General features: G+C 35.2%; 1 protein-coding gene and 1 pseudogene across 1 annotated transcript in view; one reads left to right on the forward strand and one right to left on the reverse strand.

Annotated features, from left to right (window-relative positions):
* CNBD1 (cyclic nucleotide binding domain containing 1) overlaps positions 1–26,708 on the forward strand; it is a 388,156-nt gene that overhangs the window by 235,330 nt on the left and 126,118 nt on the right. The window lies entirely within an intron of this gene.
* LOC115843313 (ornithine decarboxylase pseudogene) lies at positions 4,937–5,751 on the reverse strand (annotated as a pseudogene).

Below are 26,708 nucleotides of genomic sequence, written 5' to 3' on the forward strand. Positions count from 1 at the left end.
ATGGAAGAAAAACCTTAACACGTTGGTGACTTGATGTCAGCTGTAATTGCAGAGTGCAGGCCAAAAGTAACAGTGATAAGGTGACCATCTTGGCCAAAGTTAAGAGCTATATTGGTACCCCACATTATGGCTGCACTGTTACCTGGAATCTTTGATAACTGACTACATATAGAGATACAGTTGATTTCTTTTGCATTCTGCAGCATGCAGTAGACAGTGCTTTGGCTGACATAAAATATATATATATATATATATATATAGATGTTCTTCTCTTGTCCTTCCCTGTCTCCTTTTTGAAGTGCCTATACACAGTGAGCTTTGCCTGGAGGCTTGAATGGACTCCCAGGGCCAGTATTCCTCTTAAACAACCTCAGGCAGGTCAGAGGGATTTCAACACCCTGAGGGTTTGGCTGTAATTTTGGAGTCTGTAAAACTGATATATTTTCATTCCTAGCACATTTGTCTATTTTTCCTTTTACTGTGCAGTCTATTTGATTTTTGATATCAAAAAAAAAGAAAAAAGAAAAAAAGTAGTTTGACTTGGGTAAATAGCTGTGATTTCTCTATTTAATACATCTCATAAAGTTGGAGTAAACTGAAGCTGACCATACACTCTTCTTGTCAATAGCATGGGCTTTTGAATCAGGCAGATGAATTCAGGCTTCACTAATTATTGCATAATATGATTATAAGCAAGTTACTAAACGTCTGATACTTTTTTGTTTTTTAAATTCTGAAACTGGGTTAATTCTGTGTAATAGGTTTTTTTTTTAACTTTTCTTTAATGGAGTATAATTGCTTTACAATGTTGTGTTAGTTTCTGCTGTACAATGAAGTGAGTGAGCTATATGTATACATATACTCCCTTCCTCTTGGACCTCCCTCCCACCCCCTTACCTCACCCATCTAGATTGTCACAGAACACTGAGGTAAGCTTCCTGTGCTTTATAGCATGTTCTCACTAGCTATCTATTTTACGTATGGTAGTGTATATATATCATTCTTAATCTCCCAGTTTGTCCAACCCTCTCCTCCCCCACCATGTCCACATGTCCTTTCTCTACTTCTGTGTCTCTATTCCTGCCTTGCAAATAGGTTCATCTGTACCATTTTTCTAGATTCCACATATATGTGTTAATATACAATATTTGTTTTTCCTCTTTCTGACTTACTTCACTCTGTATGACAGACTCTAGGTCTAACCACATCTCTACAAATGACCCAATTTAGTTCCATTTTATGGCTGAGTAATATTCCATTGTATATAGGTACCACATCTTCTTTATCTGTTCATCTGTCAATGGACATTTAGGTTGTTTCCATTCCATGCTGCAATGAATATTGGGATACATGTGTCCTTTGAATTATGGTTTTCACAGAGTATATGCCTAGTAGTTGGATTGCTGGATCATGTGGTAGTTCTATTTTTAGTTTTTTAAGGAACCTCCATATTGTTCTCCATAGTGGCTGTATCAATTTACATTCTCCCCAACAGTGCAAGATGGTTCCCTTTACTCCACACCCTCTCCAGGATTTACTGTTTGTAGATTTTTGATGATGGCCATTCTGACTGGTGTGAGGTGATACCTCATTGTAGTTTTGATTTGCATTTCTCTAATAATCAGTAATGTTGAGCATCCTTTCTTGTGCCTCCTTGGAGAGACGTCTATTTAGGTCTTCTGCCCATTTTTTGATTGGGTTGTTTTATTGATATTGGACTCCATGAGCTGTTTATATATTTTGTAGATTAATCCTTTGTCTGTTGCTTCACTGACAAGTATTTTCTCCCATTCTGAGTGTTGTCTTTTCATCTTGTTTATGGTTTCCTTTGCTGTGCAAAAGATTTTAAGTTTAATTAGGTCCCATTTGTTTATTTTTGTTTTTATTTTCATTACTAAATGTAATGAGTTATTCTGTGCAAAGTGCTTAGGACAAAGTCTGATCCTCAAAAGATAAACAGGGTGTGCCTAGAGTATTATCCATTTGGCCTTAGGTTTGATCTCTCTTGAGTCAAACTGCCTGGCATAAAATATAGACTCCACACTTTAGCAGCTTTGACCTTGGATAAGTTACATAACATCTCTCTGGCTCAATTTCCTCTTTTCCAAAGAGGGGTTCATAATAGGATCTCGTCTTTAGGTTCATGAGAAGATTAAATGAGTAAAACTCTTAGAATGGCTCTAGACACATGTGGAACCCTCAATAAATGTTTTTGGTAAAATGGATTATATTATATATCAAAATTACCATCACTGTGTGGTGCTGTCAAAGATATCATGGGAAACTGTAATGAGAGCTTGATTTTTATCCAATGAAATTTATGCTTAATAGCAAGTTATGTTAATTATCAAGATAAATTGGAGAGTTGGGGGTCTGTCCAAAGACAGAGCTGTCTGCAGTCATACAGCAAAATAATGAATACTCTGGTACTGTATTTAAATACTTTTTACTCTGAGTCTAGTGCTTAGTCTAATCAGTTCATAGTACTACATGAAGATTGTCAGCATAATATCAATCCAAGGGTTTACATTAAACACACTTTCTCGAGTTAAAGAGAGTGAAAAAGAACTAAAGCAGAAGCATTCCTTAGCAAACACTTTTCATTGTTATGCAAGTTACATTATGCAGAAAATAACATATCTCATTTTTCACGCAGATTAATAGACTGCCAGTTATCATTTGGCAGGATCAAACTATAAATCTTTTACACAGTTTGAGGAGGCTTATGGCATCCATTACTTATTTCAATTATTTAAAAAGCTTCTAGTAATCTTTTTTCCTTTGTAGTTAACGAGCTGCCAAACTCTAACTTTTACAGTAGAAACTGAGTGTATCATTTTACTTGTATTTCAATAGATGTTTATTTGCATTAGATTATGAAAGGTTAGTGCTGAATTCCAAATAAGTATAGAATCAGGTTTTATCCGTACTTGCCAAAATCCTTTCCAGTGCATGATCTTTCAAACTATATCTTATAAGCACAAGTGGCCTTTGTTGATTTAAATGAAGCAGAAGAATATTTTTTAGTTTAGTCCCAAAGCTGTACATTAAAAAAAAAAAACCCTCATATAAGTTCTATAAATTTTCATGGGAAATAAAAAAATGTACTGATTCAGAAATTATTCTTCTAGTCTCTACAGGAAGTGAAATTAAAGCAGTCTTATTTGATGAGACTCAGCGTGGTGCAGAGGGTGGCAGGGCTCTTGGCTGTGGCTCTTCTGTCCTTGTGAGGCAGGAGTAAGATGGTAGTTGAAGGACTTCTCACTTCTGTGTCTGCCTTCTTCTTGGGTATGTGACAAATTTCTGTCATGCCTTTTGAGGTTGTGATGCTGGGTGACTATCTTTTTCATCTGCCATAGTGTGGAAGTTGTTCTCCTGGAAACAGTTTCTAATGACATCTGAAGAGTACCTCTGCAAGTAACCCAAGGCAGGTTGGTCCATTTCTTCAAAGCATCATGGCTGTGCCAAGGCCACTGGTTCTTAGTTCTGTATTTTTGCTTCCCAAATTACTTATGCACTTACTTCTATTGGAGCCTCCTATGATCAAGGCACTGCACTAGGATACCCTTATTCCAACTAATGACATAATAGTACTTATAAATAAAAGTGAGTGCCTATATTTTTAATAGGTCAGAAAAAAAACCCATATATACACCCAACACAAACAACAACAAGGGAACTCTTCTCCATGCTTTGGCTTCAAGAGAATAGTGTGCTAAGTGAAATAAGTCAGGCAGAGAAAGACAAATACCATCTGATCTACCTTATACGTGGAATAAAAAGATAACAAAACAAAATAAAAATCCAAGCTCATAGATAAAGACCACAGATTGGTGGTTGCTGGAGGCAAGAGGTGGGGGTGGTATAAATGAGTGAAGGGGATCAAAAGTTTAAAAAAAAGAAAAATCAACATTGATTCACAAGTACATTCACAATTAAAAATGCATGGGCTAATAAATATATTATAAAAAAGTTAACCTAACTAGTAATAAAAAAGAGAAATTAAAAAAATGAGATACTAGAGTGTCTGGATCAAGATGGTGGAGTAGGAAGATCCTGAGCTCACGTCATCCCAAGGACACATGGAAACTACAACTACATATAGAACAACTATATGTCTCTGAGAACAACCTGAAGACTAGCAGGACAGATTTCCTACAATTAAGGACCTGCAGAGGTCCCCCGAAGATCAAGAAGTCTAGCCCCATGTTGGGCTCCCTACCAGGCGAGACTTGCACTGGAAGATGAGCTCCCATACTTCTGCATTTGAAAAATATGGGGCTTATATTTGGGAGAGCCTGAGGGTTGTGGGAAGCCAAGACTCTACTCTTGAAGGGCTCATACAAAAACTTACTTGCTCCAAGTCCTAGCACAGAGGCAACGGCTTGAAAAAACATCCAGGTCATATAAGAAGGAGATTCATTTGCTAAATTTAGGGAGTGTGCCAGAAGGGCAGGGATCTGGTGGGACTTTCTCCATGGACAAAAATGCTGGTAGGCTCCATTTTTTTGAAGCAGTCCTGCCTAGCTGGCCTGGTGCTGGTGGGTACCATTTCTCTCACTCTTCATCAGCCTAACACTATGTACTCGGTCCTGGCATTCCCCTGAGGACTCCCCCATCCAAACAATTCACCCTGGCCAGCCCCTCCTAAGTGACTCCCCCTCCCCCCTACCCAGCAGGCCACCCTGGTCAGGACTAGTGCCTCTTCAAAGTGGCTCTTGCTCCAGGGAGCCAGGCTTGCTCCACCTGGTGGGCAGCCTCTGCCAGCACTGGTCTCCCTCCAAAGTAGCTCCCACCCTGGCCAGCCCCCCACACCAGCGTTCCTGTGACAGATGTCATCAGGTCTTGCAGCCAGTCATTCAGGGGCCAGCCCTGCATTATCAGTACAGCTGCAGCAGTTACAGCCAGGCCTCGTAGACAGCTGGCTGGGGGCTAGTCACTCCCACCAGCATAATAGCAGTAGTTGAGGCTGGGCTTTGTAGCCAACCCCACCCACCAGCATGCCTGAAGGAATCAGCTCAAACACAACATCCTCAGATCCAAGAAAGCCACCACCAACATCAAGCAAATACATGTGGAAATAAACCTCAGCTACCATGTCAAAGACATAGCAGACATCAGAGACGGCCTGCATGAAAGTCTCGGGATCGGTACAGACATTTTCCATGTGGAAGCTGACACCAATGACATCAATATTTAGCTCTTTTGCCCATTCCAAAAGGAGCCTGCTAGTTTTGACTCTGGTGCCAAATTTCACACTGAGGTGACAGACTGCTTTGGAATCATCAGTGGCAACACACAAAACCAACTTTGCCTTTGGATGTGCCCTGGCAAATTTCACCAAGTCAACTTCACTATCAAAAGTCATCATCTGGATTCCATTATCGGCAACATACTTAATCTGAGACACTTGTTTACAAGAATTCGCATGTCTCTGGAGGCACCCTGAGACTCTGCACCAATTGTATTTCGGTCGTGCAGGCACAGTCAAATCCTGTTCTGATGGAAGCTAAGGTCTTCACTGTGGTTCTGCTATCACTGCATTTGACTGCATAAAAGGGGATGACCAGAGGAAGAGCTTTTAACCATCTCAGTTATTTCTTTAGAATGTCTCCCAGGCCTACAACATAGAAGGCAGCCTTATCATCAGAACAAAAAATTTCATTAATTTGTTTTGGTCCAGAATGTCCTTGCAGTAAAGGCATTATTCAGGAAATGGCAGTCAAACTGTTCATTACCAAAGTTGTTCATAGTTTCTTGATGTCTTTCTGAAACACAACAAAACAAAAAATTAAGACATGGATATTAAAGAAATTGTTGCCAGCTTTTTACCAAAAGCAGTTCTCCAGGAATTTCAAGTCCCACTGAAAATGCTTGTGCCCTCAGTACAGCAGTGGAAGTGTTCTGATAAACACAGAACTTGCTGTCCACCTTAGAATGCATGGGTACTACAGGCTGGCCCCATGGAGATGTCACTTTCCAGTATGCAGGACAACAGGCTGCCCCACTGCTGTCCCCATTGCCCCATCAGCTACCCATCTAGCCACTGGCTGCTTTGCTCCCTCCCATAGAGGATTGCCGGCCCAAGGTGGTGCTGGAGTGCTGGCAGAAGGGTCGTGGTGGTGGGGGCTGAGGGGACCTTAAACGGACTTCTTTAAATGGAAAAAAAAAGGCCATAACTGGAAACAAGAAACTTATGAAAGAAAAAAATCTCATGATAAAAGCAAACATACAGTAAAGGTAGTGGATCAAACATCTATAAAATTAGCATGAAGATTAAAAGACAAGCACAGTAAAATCATTTATCCCTAAAATAGTTGAGTCACACAAAATAAAAAGATGTAAAATATGACATCAAAAGCATTAAATGATGGAGGGGCAGTAGAAATGTGCTGCTTTGAGAATGCACTCAAATTTAAGTCACTATCAACTTAAAACAGATTGCTTATGTATGACCTTCATGGTAACCACAAAACAAAACAAAAAATATAACAGATATACAAAAAATAAAGAAAAAGAAATGTAGACATAACACTAAAGAAAATCATCAAATCACAAGGGAAGATAAAAAGAGAAGCAGAAAGGAACAGAGAAGAGCTACAAAAACAATCAGAACACAAGTAACAAAATGTAAATAATTACATACCTATCAACATTTACTTTATTTTTTTAACTTTTTATTATTTTTGCAGTTGTCTCCTCCTTTTATTTATTCTTATTTTTTTTAACATCCTTATTGTGGTATAATTGCTTTACAATGGTCTTTACAATGGTTATTTTCTGCTTTATAACAAAGCAAATCAGCTATACATATACATATACTTTATACATTTACTTTAAATGTAAATGGACTAAATGCTCCAATCAAAAGACAGGGTGGGGCTTCCCTGGTGGCACAGTGGTTGAGAGTCTGCCTGCTGATGAAGGAGACACGGGTTCGTGCCCCGGTCCGGGAAGATCCCACATGCCGCAGAGCGGCTAGGCCCGTGAGCCATGGCCGCTGAGCCTGTGCGTCCAGAGTCTGTGCTCTGCAACGGGAGAGGCCACAACAATGAGAGGCCTGCGTACTGCCAAAAAAGAAACAAACAAACAAAAAGACAGGGTGGATGAATGGATAAAAAAATAAGATAATTAACTTTTGTCATTTTGAAGTATTTCTATATTTCAAGTTATTTTTATGCAAATAGTATTAAAAAAAATCATTTCCAAATGCTACTTATAAGAACAAACTCTTTTGCGTTTTAATTTTATACAAAATTTTTATATCTTTCTGAAATATGGTATTAAAATATGTAAATATATTGTTTAGCATAGGTATAAACAACAGAAGGAAGGAAAAAGTACAAAGAGCTTTCTATAATACATTTTTCTTCAGCTCTAGCTTGTAATACTAACTTTATCATAAAACAATGCCCTTAGCACCATCTAACAAATCATCAAATCCTGTCTGACTTTTCTTTGTAGTATTGTTTATTATTTATGCACATTCACCTAATTTCTTTGCTATCATGTATGATGAAATTATTATAAATGAATTTATGTCCACACTTTTATTTCCTAAATATAACTTTCTACAGGTAAAATTTCCAAGTAAAATGTTATGAACTTGTGAAACAAAATTAGTTTTAGCCATTGGGAGATTACAAAAACAAATAAACCATGACCTTTCTCTGAACTCTACATTCATGTATTGAGCCATCTTTTTGGCTTCTTCTACTTACCATACCCAAACTAGAACTCTCAGTTTCCTTTGCCCACCTGCCTCATTCCCAATGACTCTAAAACTGTTTCTTTTCCATTTCCTTCTTTCTCCATAAATCAGACAAGGATTCATTGGAGTGACAAACGTAGACATTATACTTAATACTTTGTATCCCTTTTACACCTGAATATCAGTAAGTCTTTTCAGGGTTAACTCCAAAATATATCTTGGTTTTGTCTGCTTCATTCCCTTCACACTGACGTCAATCTCTGAGCAAGTCACCATAACTTCCCACTTGGGTACTGTGATAGCCTCCTTTGTAGGTTCTCAGTGTCCATTACTTCTGCCTTCCAGTCGGGTATTACATAGCTGCTGGAATACTCTTTTCAAAACACAAACTGAAGTTCATTTTTTCTCCAGTTAAATCTGCTTACTGATTTACCATTGCTCTTCTAATAACATCTAAACTCAAAAAAAAAACCCAAAAAACTAAACTCCTTAACAAGTCCACAGGTACCTTGGGAGATCTGGCCCTGCCCATTCCTCCCAATGTCCAGCCTTCTCATTGTTCTCTGGCTATCCAAATCTCTGGTCAGCTTCTCTTTTCTCCCTCAGGATTTCTGATCTTTGCACATGTGCTTATTTCTATTTGGACAGTTATTTCCCAACTATTCTTGTCACAAAAATATATGACTGGATCCTCCTCATACTTCTGTTTACCATTAAATATTCTTCTCTGAGAGAAGCTTCCCATGAACAACCAGTGTCAAGAGCTCTGCATCCTCACCACACACACAAAATGTTTTTCCTTTTTCAACAGAGTATATAATTATGCATTTAATGTTTATTTTTTAATACTAAGGGAATTACAGCTCATGCTCAGTCTGTCATTTTGAACAAAGACCTCAAATTCATTTTTGAAGCTCAAATGCAGTTGCTGCTATGTGATCTTATAAAACATTTAAAATTTTTGGTCATAGAAATAATATATATTAATTGTGAAAAAATTCAACATTTACTTGGAAAACATTTACCTTAAATCCCACAACTTTGATGTTATCACAATTAACATTTTTGTGACCACCATTTCAAGTATCTCTTCAATACCATATTCAAACACATTTACACTTATATAAATGAAATCATAACATGCATGCTCTGTTTGTATGGACATTTATTTTAAAATGTCATTTAGAAATTTGGCTTATTTACACCTTTGCTTCCTCTTTATCTCTTCAAATATAACTTTTTAAAATGTCACACATTGTTGTATAGATATGTGTATGATCAGAATGATTTATTATCATTAATTTTACAATATTAGCATAATACTGATATATTTTGGATTTTTTTCTCAGTTACCTACTATATTATGGAAATGTTGCCAGGTTTATGGTTATAGAGTTAATTCTTTGTAATGTATCTATAGTATTTCTAACAATAAGCTCTAAGTTGAGAGACATATCCTCCAAACTATGCTGCAGTAATCATCCTTGTGACACTGCTTAAGTTGTGAAGTTAAGATTTAGATTTGGAAGTGTGACACAAGAACTCATTAGCTTAATATTCTATGGTGTAATAGAACATGCACTTTTTGTTGTTGAGGTAGATTATTTCAATCTATAGTTACAGCTTTTCAGTCATCTCTTTTCAGTGATACTCATAAATGTACCTGGAGACAGGGCTGGGATTAAGATGAGGTGCCAGATTGAAGGGCGTGTACCAAAAACTCAGTAAACAAGATAAAATATTCTTAATGCAGTATTTTGAAAAATAAAAATTAATGTAAAAATCTATGATAAAATATCAAAATTTTAATTAGACAGACTTGTTTTTTTTTATGATGCTGCATTTTTGTTCTGAACCACTGTGTGGTCGGGTCCCTGCTAGGTGGATTTATGAAGGTTGACAATGGTGTGTGAACAGATTGTGGAATGCAGGGCTTTACATGTACTCATTTTTTTGTTATAGAGCTTTTATTAATATTTTCTACTTGGCTCAAAATATGGGGGCATATTTTGGTAAGTATAAATACAGGGGGCATATTTTTCTTTGTACTTCATTTCCAATATAGCTGCACATGAGAGTGCTAAATAAATATATTGTGATTTACTTATCCAGAAAATATGATTGTATATCTTTATTATGTTCCCTTAATCTTCAGTTATTTGAATATCTAGCTCAATAGTAACCTTAATTAAATCCTGCTTACACTGAAGGCAGTCTGTCAAGGATTACGTCAGTTTGTTAACTCAGATTAAAACTTACTTTTTCATAATTCTTACTAGGAATATTTCCTGACTTTTCAGTTTTAATTTAATATTTTTAATACAAGATACAACAGATATTATTTGTTTATTCACCTTATCATTGATGTCTTCATAGATTATGAAAAATAAAGATAACCATAAACAACAGTCATATGGATAAAATTATTTTAAAAACATGTTATTTCTTTATTCTTATACAGAGTGACAGGACAGGGAAAAATAATATCTAGAACAGGCTTAAGTTTTGTCTGACACTATCAGTATTTTCTTGAAATCAGGGGCTCATCACGTTCTTTAAATAATGAAAATAATATCAATTTACAGCATTGTTGTTAACATTAAATGAGGCAATATAAGTAAAACTGCTTTGAAAATGTCAAAATGCTATTCAGATGTTATTTTTATTATTATATGTAATCTTTCTTTTTCTGTGGAGAGAGTAGGAAACAGTAAAGGAATATAAAGTGGAAGTATAATGTAAAAGGGAATATTTAAGAAGTAATTGTCATGATCCCAATTGTAATAGTACGGCTAGTTCTGCTAAGAATAGACTCTTGCTATGACAATAGTTTTATTCCTAAGAAACCTCAGAACATTGAAAATCATTTTATAAAATCATTGTTCCAATGGAGAGAAAGATTGAGATTTAGAGTATTTAATCCTCAAAATAATGGTGTTATTTTCCTATAGGAATGCCAATACTGGAGTTTTTTTTGTTTTTTTGCTTTTTATAGTACAATTGCATACTTCTAAATCCTACCACATCGCTGAACAAATCTGCATTGTTATCATTTTTATCACACATTTTTATAAAAACACAAAACACTTAAAGTTTTATTACTACCCATAAGTTCTGGCTTTCTATTTTATTCACATTGTAACTAGTAATTATGAAATAAATGCAATTCATATTCCTTAATTAATTGATCATGTTATAATAAATGAAGTTATAAAACCTTATATTGTAGTAGAATTACATGTATTATAAAAAATAATCAGAGTTTTCTAGTATACTAGAAAGAAGACAGCTCTGAGGATAATTTGAATAAATAAAAGGTTTGGATTTAGAGGGCATGAGTTTGGGTAGTTGTAGAAGGTTTATAGAGAGATATGTAAAATAATGTGGTAATGATAGATATTAAAGTAAAATTCACTTGCGTTAAGCAAATTGATAGTCATGAAGCTTGAAAGCAATTTGGGGAATGCATCAGCAGGCAGAAGTAGCCTAAGAAAATGGTGAAAAAATTCATTTATTCCACAAATATATATTGAGCTTCTTTAGCACTGTTCATAGTACAGAACCTAGTACAAACCTTGCCTTTGCTTATATTCTAATAGGAGATGATCACCAACAGCAAAAAAAAGAAAAGACATGATGTGTTGGAATGTAATTAGTATTATGAACAAAAATTAGGGAGTTATGGGTCTTAGTAGGAGTTGGGGTGGATAATTCAATCATATTTAGAAGTATTCAGAGAAAGTTTTACTAAGAAGCTGACATTTGAGGAGAAACATGAAGTGAGGTAGCATACAATATAGATACCTTGAAAGAGAACTTTTGAAGCAGAGGAAATAGGAAATGCAAAAACCCTAAGGTGGGAGTTTACTTGACATGTTTGAAGGGTGCCAAAGAGACCAATGGTAATGAAGAAGTGGGGACTTTAGAAGGTGAGGTTAAAGAGATAGCTTGGCTCATTGTAAAAGACTTGGACTTTTACTTGGAGCCTAATGGAATCCAAGGACAAAACCTGACATATTTTCAAAGGACTCTTCTGTCTGCAGTATGGAGCAGGGGTGAAATAGGGGGAACATTTACAAAAATATTATATTAATCCAGAAAAAAAGATAAGGATTGGATCATATTCATAACAGTGAAGTATAAGGAGTGGTCATATTCTCTAGACACTATACTCAAAATATACCCAGAAGGCACTAGTGTTTCACAGAACCTAAGACGGGAGATTCAGTTCAATGGCAGTAAATAACTAGAACCAAGGTCTTGAACATTTCTAGAAAAGTAATTAAATCCCTGAATAATTAGATTCCATAAAGGAGAAGGATTAAGGGCTTCAATAGAATAATTGAGTTTAAATATTGAAGAAATAATTTTATCACATTTGGGGTTAGTTGAAACCATAAGATGTTAATAAGAATGTATAGAATTTGCTTTGGAAACTGCATTTTAAAACATCAAATATTAGTATGAAGACTATTAAAATATTATGATTATAGTTTTCAAGAGAAAAAAATATTTTCAAGATGTTTAAAAATGCACTAAATTTAATTTTTGCTCTTTTAAAGAAGAGATTAAATGTAGTTCTACTCTGAATATGAAGAAAAAGAAAACATGCTTAAATAGCTCCAAAGTAAGCAATTTAGAGTTGACATGAATGATTTATTTTTTGTGATTAATTAGTAAGACAGCTAAGCAGAAAAATCTATAAAATAGTTGAGAGAGAGAAGAGGTGAAAACCTACATCTCAGAGTCACTGCCTGAAAATGGAAATCAAGGCAAACATGAGACTGCCAGGAAATGCATGTAGAAATTTAAAAAACCCACAGATTATAATATTTTCTAAAAATATTAGAAAAGATAGGGTGAAGGAAAACAACTTATTTACTGTATTTTAAATACAAGTTGGTTGTTTTCAGAAATAATGATGAATTTATTCTACAGATACATTTTTAACATGTATTTTGGAAAACATATTGTACATTTTGGTTAACAACTATCACTAAATTACCACTTTGCATCAGTTCTGAAAATACTTCTTAAAAATTACACCAAATATGTTATGTTATGTGATGTCTCAATTATGACTTCCTACCAATTACATGCATCCTCCTGTTTTCATTCTAGTTTAGGAAATAATTTACCAAATAATGACCTTCAACTAACCCTTCTGCTTGCAACTCCACTTCTATTTTTTTCCTTCATTTTATTTGCCAGAGACATCTCTAGGGTAGGGTCTCTTTGAGTTCTACAAAGCATGCAGATCATCTCCTCTGATGCAGCTTCCTCTCCTATGACTGATCTAGGCTTTGTATTTCTCTACTGTGCTTCATTTGTCTCTACACTTCCATACACTTTTCCCTCCCCCACAGAAAAGTGATGGACCCTCTTATCTGCTAACTGATGACATACTCCCTTATCTCCTTGATGTTTTGTTATTGTTTTTATATTCCTATTTTAAAGAGTCATTCTGGGGAGAGAATGATTAACACAGCTTTGTCCAGATTTTGCAGCTTGCTGTTTAGTCTCCATGTGTTTGTGTTTTTCTCATTTTTCATCCTGTAATTGATTTCTAGTTTCATACTGTTATGGTCAGAAAAGATTCTTGATATAATTTCTATCCTCTCAAATTTGTTGAGATTTCTTTTGTGGCCTAGCATGTGATCTATCCTGGAGAATGTTCCATGTATACTCGAAAAGAATGTGTTTTATGCTGTTTTTTGATGTAATGTCCTGAAGGTGTTAATTACGTCCAATGGATGTAATGTGCCATTTAAGGCCTCTGTTTCCTTATTGATTTTCTGTCTGGATGACCTGTCCATTAATGTAACTGGGATGTTAAAGTTCCCTACTATTATTGTATTATTGTCAATTTCTCTCTTTATGTCTGTTAATATTTGCTTTACATAATTAGGTGTTCCTATATTAGGTACATATATGTTTATGAATCTTATATCCTCTTTTTGTATTGGTCCCTTTATCATTATATAGTGCCCTTCTTTGTTTTTTTTATTATTGACTTTGTTTTAAAGTCTACTTTGTCCAATATGAGTATTGCTACCCCAGCTTTCTTTTCATTTCCATTTGCATGAAATATCTTTTTTCATCCTCTCACTTTCAGTCTGTGTCTCTTGGAGGCAGCATATAGGGAGATTTTAAAAAATTCAATCAGCCACCTTATGTCTTTTGATTGGAGCAGTTAGTCCATTGACGTTTAAAGTGATTACTGATAGGTGATAGGTTTGAATTACTACCATTTTATTTGTTTTCCAGTTGCTTTTGTATTTCTTCCACATTCTTTTCTTCTTTTAGTCACTTCCCTGTCATTTGATGATTTTTTTTAGTGTTATATTTGTGTTTCTTTCTCTTCAGTTTATGTGTATCTATTGCAGGTTTTGATTTGTGATTACCATGGAGGTCATATGTTTCTCTAGAATTATATCTACTTGTTTCAAGCTGATAGTCACTTTAGTTCAAATGCATTCTAAAAGCTCTACATTTCTTATGCACCTCTCCCATTTTGTGTTATCAATGTCATATTTTACATTTTCATGTCTATCAACTGTTTATTGTAGTTATAGTAGATTTTTGTCTTTTAACCTTTATACTAGTTTATTTAAGTGGTCGACCCACAGCTTTAACTATATATTTGCCTTTATCAGTGGATTTTTCCCTTCTTATAATTTCTTTCTCGTTGTAGCCTTTCTTTCTTTCTTTCTTTCTTTCTTTCTTTCTTTCTTTCTTTCTTTCTTTCTTTCTTTCTTTCTTTCTTTCTTCTTTCTTTCTTTTTTTAAATTTATTTGGCTGCATTGGGTCTTAGTTACAGCACACAGGATCTTCTTTGCTGCATGAGGGATCTTTCATTGTGGCATGTGGGCTCTTTGATGTGGCACACAGGCTTCTCTAGTTGCAGTGCCTGGGCTCCTCTCTGGTAGTGGTGCACAGACTCAGTAGTTGTGGCACGCTGGCTTAGTTGCCCCATGGCTTGTGGGATCTTAGTTCCCCGACCAGGGTTCCAACCCATGTCCCCTACATTGGAAGGTGGGTTCTTAACATTCCAATGTAGGGGACCACCAGGGAAGTCCCAGCCTTTTCTTTTTTAAAGAAGACCCTTAAACACTTCTTGTAAGATTATTCAGTATTGATGACCTCTAACCTCTTTTTGTTTTTGCTTGTCCTAATAAGTTCTGTATCTGTCCTTAAATTCTGAATGATAACCTTGCTGGATCCTAGGTTGTAGTTTTTTTCCTTTCAGCACTTTATATAAATTATGCCACACTCTTCTGGCTTGCAAAATTTCTCCAGAAAAGTCAGCTAATAACCTTATGTGGGTTCCCTTGCATGTGACTTTGTTTTTTCTCTTACTGCCATTAAATTCTCTCTTTATCTTTAACTTTTGTCATTTTAATTATGATATGTCTTGGTGTGGGTCTCTTTGGGTTTATCTTGTTGGAACTTTCTATATTTCCTGTACCTGGATATCTATTTCCTTCTTCAGGTTTGGGAATTTTTCAGCCATAATTTCATCAAATACATTTTTTACACTTTTCTCTCTCTTCTCCTTCTGGAATACCCTATAATGTGAATATTAGTACACTTAATGTTATCACAGAAGCCCCTCAAACTATTCTCATTTTTAACAATTTGTTTTTCTTTTTGCTGTTTCTGATTGGGTAATTACCCTTATTCTATCTTCCAGATCACTTACATGTTCTATGTCACCTAATCTGCTATTAATTCCATCTAGCATACTTTTCATTTCAGTTATTGTATTCTTAAGCTCTGACTAGTTCAGTTTTATATTTTTCAATTCTCTGTTAAAATTCTCACTGTGTTTATCTATTATTTTCCAAAGTTCAATTAGGTTTCTTATTACTATTGCTTTGAACTCTTTGTCAGGTAAATTACTTATCTCTGTAAATTGCTTCTTCAGGTTTTTTTTTTTTTTCAAGCATTTTTTTCTTGTTCTTTCAGTTGAAAGATATTCCTCTGTCTTCTAATTTTCTTTAACTTTCTATCTATGATGTTAGGTGAATCAGTTAACTATCTTGGTCTTGAAGGTGTGTTCTGTGTAGGAGAATCCCTATACAGTCTGTTTGTGCCCAGTGGCTTTAGTGGGAGAGGTGGATCTGAAGTGAGCATGGGCAGCATCTTCTCCTGGGGTGTGCTGGCAGTCACTGACTTCGTAGGAGGTAGGGATGGAGCTGAAGGTGTTAGAGCCAGAGCCAAGTTCCAGCAGGGGCTTGTTGTATGCTCAATGGTCATCACTACCCTATTGGTAGTAGGGTCACTGTACAAGGGACAAGAGCAAGAAACCTGAGGGAGTTCTGTTCCTCTAGAGTGTGATGGCAGTCTCTGCCTTGGCTGGGGTCATGGTCAGGGCTTGAGGACTTGGAGTTGCAATTCTGTATTGTTTTCACTGGCCCCCCCTCCTTGGTGTGCATGCATTTATTAGAGGTTGGACTGGGGCCAGAGGGGTTGGTGCAATGCTACTTAGCTGGTTTTGCTCCCTTTTAAGTGTGTTCAGGGATGTGTGCTCCTGGGGTGGTAGTTTCCCCCACCCTGGTCAGAGGCAGGTCTAAGCTAGCTCAGTTCCCTCCAAGCATGCACACTCTTATTGGCAAAGGCAGCATCTGCCTTGGTGGGTAGCAGCACCAGAGCAAGAGAGGCTGGAGCAGGAGCCTGGTGCAGGCTGGGGGGCTGGCTGGTGTGGTCTGGGCAATCTGGTTAAAGCCCCAGGTAGTTTTCAAACTGCTGCTTCTTTGCTGTTACTGGGAGTAAGCAAGTTTGTGCCTGAACTCTTCAAGAGTGGAGTCTCAGTTTCTTACAGCCCACTGGTTTTTAAACCATCTAAGAGGGGCTCATCTTCCCAGTGTCAGACCATAGGGCTGGGGTACCTAATATGTAGCTTGAAACCCTCACTCCCCAGGGAGAATCCCCAAGCCTGTGATATCCCCCTCTTCTTACCTTCATTTGTATCTTGATTCCAGGGATCACTGTTTTTCTTTGTCTGATGCTCAATGTCTATAAAACCATTACTTTATATATTTTACTTTTTAGTTGTTTCAGGTAGGAGGGTAAATCTAGTCTTTGTTAGTACATCAGATGTGTACAAACATTTATTTACTTATTTATTTTCCTGTAATGATTTGGATTTATTTATAATTTATTACCGACTTGATGTGTTCACTTGGTATATCTTACTTTCTAAATCTAAAACTGAACCCTTGTTCATTCTACCAAACTTTCATCTTCTAAAGTATTCTCCATCTCAATACATTCTTCCAACTTATAATTTTATGTCAGGAAACTGGTGGTCTTACAATAATTTTGTCTCTCTCTTTACCCAATCTAATCACGAACCAAAAATACTTCCTGATCCATTTCATGCTATAGTCCAAGCTATTACCCTATATTCATTTCCACTTCAATCCTCTCCAAAATTAAAAAAACAAAAATCTCCCACAAAAAGCGAGGGATTTTTCTAAAAACATTGTATAACACTGCTGGAAAAAAAAAAAAAAAACAAATAAAATCTGTCCATTAAATCTAATTTTAGTCAAAGGACAACAATACAATGTTCCCATTTGAAATTTACTATAAATTTGATTACTATTTAAAATTTAGTCTTGAATCCCTATCCTATTTTTAATTTATTTAAATAAATTCTTATTTTAAATTTATTATTGAAATTTATAGTTTTAAGTCATATTACAGAAATGTTTTGTGTGGCTTCTACTAAAGGCATGCATATGACAAGGTTGTTATGATAGAAACAAGCAAGCAAAGTTTAGGAAAGAAGACATAATAACCACCTAAGCTAACTTATTTGCCATGTCTAAGTATTAAATTTAGCTCAAGCATTTTTTTTTTTTTTTTTTTTTTGCGGTACGCAGGCCTCTCACTGTTGTGGTCTCTCCTGTTGCAGAGCACAGGCTCCGGATGCGCAGGCTCAGCGGCCATGGCTCACGGGCCCAGCCGCTCCGTGGCATGTGGGATCTTCCCGGACCGGGGCACGAAGCCGTGTCTCCTTCATCAGCAGGCAGACTCTCAACCACTGTGCCACCAGGGAAGCCCTAGCTCAAGCATTTTTATGCATCCTAGAAAGAAATAGAAATGCATTAATTATCATCAGTTTAAAAAGTCAATTCCAGTGTCAAATTTTTTCTGTCAAAAAGCAAATACTGAAGTACATAATTGACAACATCATGCATTTGAGTTTCTTTTACTCAATGCCTAACCTAAGAGATTTTCTCCATATTGTCATTTTTATTACCAGTCTTCAAAAAACATTTTTATTTTTTAAAATTAAAACATTTATATAGCAGCTATCTACAGATATATGTATATATTTTGTAAATAAATATATAGATTTCAATTACATATGTAGATATAAATTTCAATATCAATATCTATCTATATACATCTACTTCAGATATATAGATATATAAATATATATTTATAGATAGATAAATACAGCTAAATAAATATTATATATCTATATATCTATATGTCTATTGTTTGTGTATCTACCTGCCCATCCATCCATTTGATACATATAACTATTTGTGGCTTTGCTAAGCATATACTTTCCCTCTGATTATGGAAATGTTAGAACTAACCTAATAAAATTTAAGTTTGTAGATTTCCTTGTTCCTAACATTAGATGAGGATAAGAGAATATTCTAAAATATTTTCTAAAGTGGGGAATGATAGAGTATTTCTTATATTTTATTTTTTTCTGGCTAATATTTTGATAGTTACTGAAACGTAGTCACAAATTCAAGACACTAAACATAACAGATTATTTTGGACTGGAAAAATTTTAAACTGGCATTATTAGTCAGTCATCCTGACAAAAGGAGTCTCTCCAGTTATGATATTGATACTACTGGTGATTTCAGTGTTACTCCCGTGGAAGAGTGTTCTTGACATGGAATTGTACTGCTTTTTCCTTGAATTATTAAGCTCACTAAATATATTCCAAACTAATTTTAAAAACTTGACCTGCTAGATGGAATTGTTCATTGTACAATCTGCTGTAATAGCCTTCTAACTGATCTCAGTGCATTAGTTTTACAATACTCTAACCCACCCTCCTCTGTATAGCCAGAGTGAACTTTCAAAAATGTAAATCCCTGTAGTTATTACTCTGAGTGAAAGCCCTTGGATGACTTTGCCTTTTCTTATGACACAGTCTAAAATTCTTAACAGAGTTTACAATGCCCCCTAGGATTTTGCCTTTCCTGTCACTTGGGCCTCATTTATTGTCCAATTTCCTCATTGACCTCTCTGATATGATTCCTCTGGGCCTTCAGTGTTTCTTGAATACTTGACTCTGGACCTTTGGACATGCAATTCCTTATACTTTCAACACTAATATCCTCCCTTTCCCCATTGCCCAACTTATTCTTCAGGTGTCAGTTTATATTGTTATCATTTCTGGGTAATATTTTTGACCCAACTAGACTAGATATTTCTCTCTATTACTTTCCATAGAACACGGAGCTCTACCTTTTATAGCAGTTTTATAGCAGTTTCACAGATATAAGTTTCCTTTAATATATGATTTCCCCACTGGATTTTATGTTGTGTAAGACAAGGAACATATTTATCTTTTTCTTTGTTGTATGCCAACATTTAGAATAATACACGAAAATTAATCATTGCACAAAATTATTTGCTAAATAAAGAAATGAATGAATGATCAGAGAATAGGAACTTTTTTAAGCTGACCTCAAAAATCCAAATGTGGGTAGAAGCGATTTCTTGCCTTCTGATTCTGACTTGTAGTAATTACATTCTTCTGAGCACCAAGAAGAGAAATAAGATGATTAGGTTAAGAATAATTAAGATTCCTGACAAAATTGCTTGTCTATCTCTCTTACAGAGAAATCCATCACATCAGTTTTGTGTCTTAGAAACAGCTCTTTCAAATGTGTAAGGACAAAAGATGTAGAGAACCTAAAATAGAATTTCTAAACATCTGTCTATTTTGGTAATCCGTGGTTATCTTATTTACTGCTGCTGACTGTGTTTAGGAAGTGAGAATGCAGGTGACTTTTGAAATATTTTGAGGCCTTACTTATGCCCTTTTTGTGTTGCTACTGTTAACCACCCAGGTCTCAGGAACTGAGTGTGTGAAAAAAAGTGCTCTTTGATGAGGTACCTTTCCTGAGGATTCTCAAATTTGGTGTTGGATTCATAAATATGTAGATAAATTAAGTTTTTGAAAATTGTTTTATGATCCCTCCTCCTAAAAATTTCAATCAACAGGTGGATTATTATCTTCTTCAATCGTGTCCCTGTGAAATGAAAGGAGATCTGCTATTTTATTTTGGAAGTACATGTCTTTTAATTTCTCCCATGGAAAAGCCCAGCTCATCCACTTCAAACAACAAGGAGAGACATTTTAAAAAATTTCTAATTTTAACATTTCTAATCATAATATATATATATATATTTTTTTTTAAAACTTGAAAAGAAGAGTTACAGTTGCTGTCACTAATCTTTTAATTTTCAACTGTGTATAAGAATAACAAAGAGAATCCAAATCATACTGTAACTCTGATGTCTGCTCTTCATGAATGACCAAACCTAATTTCTGGAAAAACTGATAATGATCAACATTTGTCATCTGAATTTGGATAATCAAATAAAATATATTGTTATTCTGTTCATTGATTCTTGACTGATTAGGCAAGTCAAAGTCAGACAGAAGGTGATGTACATATTAATGATACAAGAAAAATTCAGGTACACACTAGATTCCAGGAAAATAATTTTATAGTGGACTACTTGAAAGTGTAAGGGGAAAATGGATAAAAATAAATCACATTTGGGAAAAAAATCACATTTTTAACTGTTTTAAATAATGTAGTTACTGTCATAAATGCTGCTTTTAAAACTATTAAGGAGGTCCAAGTGTATGTGTGTGGGCATCCTTTAATTAAAGTGACATTTTCAGCTGGATTTTTCTATCCCAATAATCTGTGGTTCACAGAACATTTGATCAAATGTTATATTCTTGATAAAACCTAGGAATTTTAGCTGTGAAGTTTCTGAAAATGTTTTTGTATTCCCACACATAATATCATCAAATTACAGCAAGTTTTTGGGTTCCTTGAGGAACTCCCATAGCTTGGTGCACAGGGTGTGTGCTCTAGGGACAGATATAAACAAATGGAACACACTCCCTGGTATTCTACTCCCAGCTGATAATCCACACTATAATTTCCACCATTTTTTCCCCCAAATTGTAAATCTGAGCAAATTCCTTCATGGCCTTTGATTCAGGCTCATACCTTTACTTTGCTCTGTGTTCCTCACTTTCATGCCTTTATAAAATTTCTACCTCTTTTCACTCCAGATTCAAAGCCTTCAGTTTTTAATCCAGTCTGATTATAGAGCTATTTTCTTTTTACTCTTTCTTTTGCTTAATGCCTAGACCTTAACTCAGACCATAACCTAAAGGTAATGAAGCTTAAGCTTTAGGCCTGTCATTTGATTTGCATAGGTTCCTTCCACGGACCTGAGAGAGGCCTTAGAAATGTATTCACATGCTCATAAATTTTTGTAACATTTGCAAAAGGAAGACATTTTAACTTTAATCAATTTTTTTCTCTTAGCCTATCAACTTTCTTTTCCTACACATTCATGACACCTGGCATTGGAGTGGTTTCTGACATTTTGTGGATTCAGTTTGGGGAAAATTGAGTTAAAGATACTTTTCATTTGGTCTACTGGGATTTAATTTTTGGTTCTAAGTCATTGCTGTACATGCAAGTTATTATTGCTCTCTGTCCTAGTGTATGAATGGCTGTCAGGATTAACCCTATCACTCACTGAGTGGATCCAACAGCATCTTGACATGGGTCAGAGCTGTCATCACCATATACAACCATCCTATGGCAACCTGGTACCAGAAACATGTTGGCAGTCGAATAGCACATACTTCGAAATGTATGATGAGAGAATTGAATCCATGGAAAAGCTTTCCAAATCTTAAAGCCCACACATGAAAGAAATGTGGACTTAGATTTTCCTAAATTTGACAGGAATTCTAATGTTTAAAAAGGAAGCATTTCTAAATTATTAAGAATAATTAAAAACATTTTACCAACCAAGCTTCAGAGAATATTCTTTTCAATAAAAATGATATAAAATTGGTGTCATACAAAGAGGTAAAAATATATAAGAAATGTAGTAAAAATTTTAGAAAAGTAAATATAATGGATATACAACTAATTAATAAAAATACTATATTATTTTTCTGGATTTTGTGGTGTTTTGAAATTGTGTAGCTTTTAAAAATTTGTAATGATTCTCTATTGTCCTTGCTTCCCTTTCTAAATAAATATTCATGTTTGTTCCAAATTTTTAATTTATAAATTTATGTTCTTTATTTTATTTGTCAGACTCAGCAAAACCTGGAATAGAATCTGCCCTAACTCAATTAGCCCAATAACTCAAAAAAATGTAAATGACTATAATGAAGATTTGGCTAACTGTGGTGGCTAAGTGGTTGGGAACCCTGAGGATCCAGAGTGAGACTACCTGGCTCTACAATTTATTATCTGTGTGACCTTGAACAATTTACTTAACATATCTAAGCCTCAGATTTCTTACTTTAAAAGGAGGAGGTTGGATTTTGAAAATAAAATTCCTTGTAAGTGTATGATAATATAAAGAATTAAAAATATACTGGGCAATCAACTAAATAAAATAATAGAACATCCATGTTGAAAGGAACCTTGATTTTCTTATAATTCTATATCAGCTCTGTGGATTTCTCACTGCTCCTTCAGATGTGTAGGGGGAGACATGGATCTGGTATGGAAACTGACCTATCCTCCCACTCCTTAAACTAGTGTAGGTCTGCTTTTATTTATATACAGTCTATGTAAGATTTAGTTAAACAAAGCGCTCTGTGACTGTGTGTGTGTGTGTTTGAACGCCACTGCTCTTGTCCAATCCTTGTAAAAGAATCACTTGATAACATTAGTGAATATATTCAAAATTAAAAACAAGTGGTAATCTGTTCTCTATCTGATATGAATATCATATGTGGGAAAGATAGATGTTTTTTGAAAATAAAAAAAAATAAAACCGACCACAGCAAATTCTGCTGTCCAGAACAGAGCTTACGTATTCAGTGAAAATAGGAGAACAACAAGAAGCAATTGGAAGAAATATAAACTTCCCCCCAATTCTCAGGATTATCAAGTTTCCCACAGTACATGAGACTGAGCCCCCTGTTGCTTTCTGTTTGGTTGGTTATTTTTAACTATTATTAAAAGAAAATTTGAACTCAAACAGCAGGAGGACTTTGATAGGGAGCTAATATTTGAATTTTGTTTATACATACCTAAGGGTATGTTTTATTTTCTTTAATATTTTAATTGTGCTTTTTAATTAGAAAAAAAGTGACCTCTTTATACCTTCTACACAAAATGCCAGACACAATAATATTAATCCCTCTTTAACTTGACAGCTCTTAAAATATATGAAGAAACTCTATCTCCAAATATATTTAATTCCAGTTAACTATTGATTGCTTTATGGCAGGACCTAAAGATACTTTCTTTGATGTCTATAGGTCACTGAGAAGTAGAAATTAATCAGCATCTCTGAAGTTTACTTTCAATTTTAGAGACCATCATGGGCCTTTTGGTAACTCCTCCTGAGGGAAATTTTTCTTGCATTCAGAATTCCTCCTCTTTCTGTGTGTGTGTGTGTGTGTGTGTGTGTGTGTGTGTTTGTGTGTTAGCATGATTTCTTCTTCACTTAGCAATTTTCAGTATTTCATTTTCTTTCTAATCACCATTAGCTATGTGTCCTTGAAGAAATAAAACTCTTTGTTTCTCAGTTAAATACTGCTTCTTTCTTTCTTTATATATTGATTGATTGGTTGATATTTTAACATCTTTACTGGAGTATTATTGCTTTACAATGGTGTGGTAGTTTCTGCTTTATAACAAAGTGAATCAAATATACATATACATATGTCCCTATATCTCCTCCCTCTTGCATCTCCCTTCCACCCTCCCTATCACACCCCTCTAGGTGGTCACAAAGCACTGAGATAATCTCCCTGTGCTATACGGCTGCTTCAGACTACCTATCTGTTTTACATTTGGTAGTATAAATAAGTCCATGCCACTATCTCACTTCATCCCAGTTTACCCTTCCTGCTCCCCATGTCCTCAATTCCACTCTCTATACCTGTGTCTTTATTCCTGTCCTACACCTAGTTCTTCAGAATATTCTTTTTTTTTTTTTATATTCCATACATATGTGTTAGCACATGGTATTTATTTTTCTTTCTGACTTACTTCACTCTGCATGACAGACTATAGGTCCATCCACCTCACTACAAATAACTCAATTTCATTTCTTTTTAAGGCTGAGTAATATTCCATTATATATATGAGCCATATCTTCTTTATCTGTTCATCTGTCAATGGACATTTATGCTGCTTCCATGTCCTGGCTATTGTAAATAGAGCTGCAATGAACATTGTGGTACATGACTCCTTTGATTTGTGGTTTTCTCAGGGTATATTCCGAGTAGTGGGATTGCTGGATGTTATGACAGTTCTATTTTTAGGTTTTAAGGAAACTCCATACTGATCTCCATTGTGGCTGTATTAATTTACATTCCCACCAACAGTGCAAGAGGGTTCCCACTTCTCCACACCCTGTCCAGCATTTATTGTTTGTAGATTTTTGATGATGGCCATTCCAACTTGTGTGAGACTATATCTCATCGTAGTTTTGATTTGCATTTCTCTAATGATTAGTGATGTTGAGCATCCTTTCACATGTTTGTTGGCAATCTGTATGTCTTCTTTGGAGAAATGTTTCTTTAGGTCTTCTGACCATTTTTGGATTGGGTTGTTTGTTTTCTTGATATTGAGCTGCATGCGTTGTTTGTAAATTTTGGAGATTAATCCTTGGTCAGTTGCTTCGCTGCAAATATTTTCTCCCATTCTGAGTGTTGTCTTTTTGTCTTGTTTATTGTTTCCTTTGCTGTGCAAAAGCTTTGAAGTTTAATTTGGTCTCATTTGTTTATTCTTGTTTTTGTTCCCATTTCTCTAGGAGGTGGGTCAAAAAGGATCTTGCTGTGATTTATGTCATAGAGTGTTCTGCGTAAGTTTTCCTCTAAGAGTTTGATAGTGTCTGACCTTACACTTAGGTCTTTAATCAATTTTGAGTTCATTTTTGTATATGGTGTTAGGTATTGTTCTAATGTCATTATTTAACATGTAGTTCTCCAATTTTCCCAGCACCACTTATTGAAGAGGCTGTCTTTTCTCCGTTGTATATTCTTGCCTCCTTGATCAAAAATAAGGTGACCGTATGTGCGTGGGTTTACCTCTGGGCTTTCTATCCTGTTCCATTGATCTATATTTCTGTTTTTGTGCCAGTACCATACTGTCTTGATTACTGTAGCTTTGTAGTATAGTCTGAAGTCCAGGAGCCTCATTCCTCCAGCTTCGTTTTTCTTTCTCAAGATTGCTTTGGCAGTTCGGTGTCTTTTGTGTTTCCATACAAATTATGAAGTGTTTTGTTCTACTTCTGTGAAAAATGCCATTGGTAATTTGATAGGTACTGCACTGAATCTGTAGATTGCTTTGGGTTGTATAGTCATTTTCACAATGTTGATTCTTCCAATTCAAAAACATGGTATATCTCTCCATCTGTTTGTATCATCTTTAATTTCTCTCATCACTGTCTTATAGTTTTCTGCATACAGGTCTTTTGTCTCCTTAGGTAGGTTTACTCCTAGGTATTTTATTCTTTTTGTTGCAATGGTAAATGGGAGTGTTTCCTTAATTTCTCTTTCAGATCTTTCATCATTAGTATATAGGAATGCAAGAGATTTCTGTGCATTAATTTTGTATCCTGCAACTTTACCAAATTCATTGATTAGCTCTAGTAGCTTTCTGGTAACATCTTTAGGATTCTCTATGTATAGTATCATGTCATCTTCAAACAGTGACAGCTTTACTTCTTGTTTTCTGATTAAGATTCCTTTTATTTCTTTTTCTTCTCTGATTGTTGTGTCTAAAACTTCCAAAACTATGTTGAATAATAGTGGTGAGAAAAAGATGTTGGCTGTGGGTTCTCATATAAGGCCTTTATTATGTTGAGGTAATTTCCCTCTATGCCTACTTTCTGGATGGTTTTTATCTGAAATGGGTGTTGAATTTTTTTGAAAGATTTTTCTCCATCTATTTACATGATCATATGTTTTTTCTCCTTCAATTTGTTAATATGGTTTATCACATTGATTGATTTGTGTATATTGAATAATCCTTTCATTCCTGGGATAAACCCCACTTGATCATGGTTTATGATACTTTTAATGTGCTATTGGATTCTGTTTGCTAGTATTTTGCTGAGGATTTTGCATCTATGTTCATCAGTGATATTGGCCTATAGTTTTCTTTCTTTGTGACATCTTTGTCTGGTGTTGGTATCAGGGTGATGGTGGCCTCATAGAATGCTTTTGGGGGTGTTCTTCTCTCTGTTATATTTTGGAAGATTTTGAGAAGGTTAGGTGTTAGCTCTTCTCTAAATGTTTGATAGAATTCGCCTGTGAAGCCATCTGGTCCTGGGCTTTTGTTTGTTGGAAGATTTTTAATCACAGTTTCAATTTCAGTGCTTGTGATTTGTCTGTTCATATTTTCTATTTCTTCCTGGTTCAGTCTCGGGAGGTTGTTCTTTTCTAAGAATTTGTCCATTTCTTCCAGGTTGTCCATTTTATTGGCATATTGTTGCTTGTAGTAATCTCTCATTATCCTTTGTATTTCTGCAGTGTCAGTTGTTTCTTCTCCTTTTTCATTTCTAATTCTGTTGATTTGAGTCTTCTCTCTTTTTTTCTTGATGAATCTGACTAATGGTTTATCAATTTTGTTTATCTTCTCAAAAAAACAGCTTTAACTTTATTGATCTTTGCTATTGTTTCCTTCATTGCTTTTTCATTCATTTCTAATAT

This window comes from Globicephala melas, chromosome 17 (genome assembly GCF_963455315.2).
Source record: "Globicephala melas chromosome 17, mGloMel1.2, whole genome shotgun sequence".
In the NCBI taxonomy this organism is placed as follows: Eukaryota; Metazoa; Chordata; class Mammalia; order Artiodactyla; family Delphinidae; genus Globicephala; species Globicephala melas.